This window comes from Otolemur garnettii, unplaced genomic scaffold (assembly GCF_000181295.1).
Source record: "Otolemur garnettii isolate 467f Iridium unplaced genomic scaffold, OtoGar3 scaffold00142, whole genome shotgun sequence".
NCBI lineage: Eukaryota > Metazoa > Chordata > Mammalia > Primates > Galagidae > Otolemur > Otolemur garnettii.
In genome coordinates this window covers 1203678-1205203 of record NW_003852537.1, presented here as the reverse complement: position 1 = coordinate 1205203, position 1526 = coordinate 1203678, and the positions used below count along the sequence as shown (strand labels likewise).

General features: G+C 32.9%; 1 pseudogene across 1 annotated transcript in view; it reads right to left on the bottom strand.

The window, feature by feature from the left end:
• The window catches only part of LOC100940654, a 25001-nt pseudogene that overhangs the window by 10744 nt on the left and 12731 nt on the right, over positions 1-1526 (bottom strand). Inside the window, exon 8 of the transcript XR_002775543.1 lies at positions 221-348. The product of XR_002775543.1 is annotated as a cytochrome P450 3A4-like (transcript). The remainder of the gene's footprint in view (positions 1-220; positions 349-1526) is intronic.

The window sequence follows — 1526 nt, the reverse complement described above, 5'->3', positions numbered from 1 at the left end:
TAAATTGAATGTTAAAAAGTAATATTTGTCCCTTGATAATTTATTGAAGTGAAGACAAGTGTTACAGTTTTACCTCATCAACATTTAAGCCATGAAGTACTAAGTCTCTCTGACTTATCTGCCTTCATTACTATAAAATGAATTCTTTTGTATTATACGTATACAATCTCCCCAAATTATCAAAATGTGAACACCATTGTTAACCACCACCAGATTTTACCTTTTGTTTATCGTGGAGGCGACTTTCTTTCATCTTTTGTACAGAGTTTTTTAAAAAATTTGTAACATCTTTTGGAAACATAGAGATATTTAATGCTTCAAAAACTGGAGTAAGGAATGGAAAGAGTACTGTAGGAAAAAGAAAAAAAAAGGAACCAATGATGAAACCCCCACATTTATCTGGAGCAATTATAATTTTCTCTATTAATCAGAGGAGCAGCTGACTTCAGGGTTCTCAACCAGGAGTCATTCCTTCTGTGACCTTTGTTCGTCTTGCAGGCCAATGGCTAAGCAAGGGCATATCCGTACATAGAGGTCACTGCTGTAGCAGTGAGAACAATGACCCCTTCTGCATTTTTGGATAACTAAAGAATAGGATGAATTGCTTGACCTCTTATACTTTTCCTGTTTCTTGTTCAGTAGACAAGACCATATTCTGCTACTTTAATTAATTGCACTTTACATGAAATAATAGTTGGGATACAAAAAATATAGCCTATGTTCTTCAACTAACATGAGATGAAACTAGAAATCAATAACAGAAAGAAAATTGGGAAACTCACAAGTATGTGGAAATTAAATAAGCCGTTCTAAATAACCAATGTGTCAAAGTAGAAATCAGAAGAGCAGTTACAAATTATTTTGAAATAAATAAAAACAAAGACAGGAAAGGCCCAAATTTACGGGATATAGCAAAACCATGCTCAGAGAGAGACTTAAGGTTTTACATGTTTAACTTTTAAGAAAAAGATCTCCAACCAATAATGTAACTCTATCCCATAAAATAGTGAAAAAAGAAGAGTAAACTAAATGCAAGCACAAGAGAAAACTATAAGAAAAACTAAAGTGTAAGCTAATGAGATAGACCCTTAAAACAATAGAGAAAAATTAATGAAAGCAAAGTAGGTTCTCTGAATATATCTTCAAAATTGCCAAATTTTTAGTTAGGTTGCCAGATTAAAAAAGAAAGATGACTTAGATTAATAGTCTCAGAAAGGGAAATTACTACTTACATGGAAACATTTAAGTAATGATGAAAGCAATGAAAAAGAGAATAAAGTATAGAGAAAAGTCATTGAAACCATTTTTATAATATAAATGCCCAGAATACTTGAAGAAATTGGCCTGGGAGAATACTTTATGAGAAGGATGCCCCCAGGCAATTTAAGCAATACCAAAACTATATTACTGGGATCTGATCAAACTAAAAAGCTTCTGCACTGCCAAGAACATAGTAAGCAAAACAAGTAGACAGCCCTCAGAATAGGAGAGGATATTTGCAGGTTATGTTTCTGACAAAGGTCTGA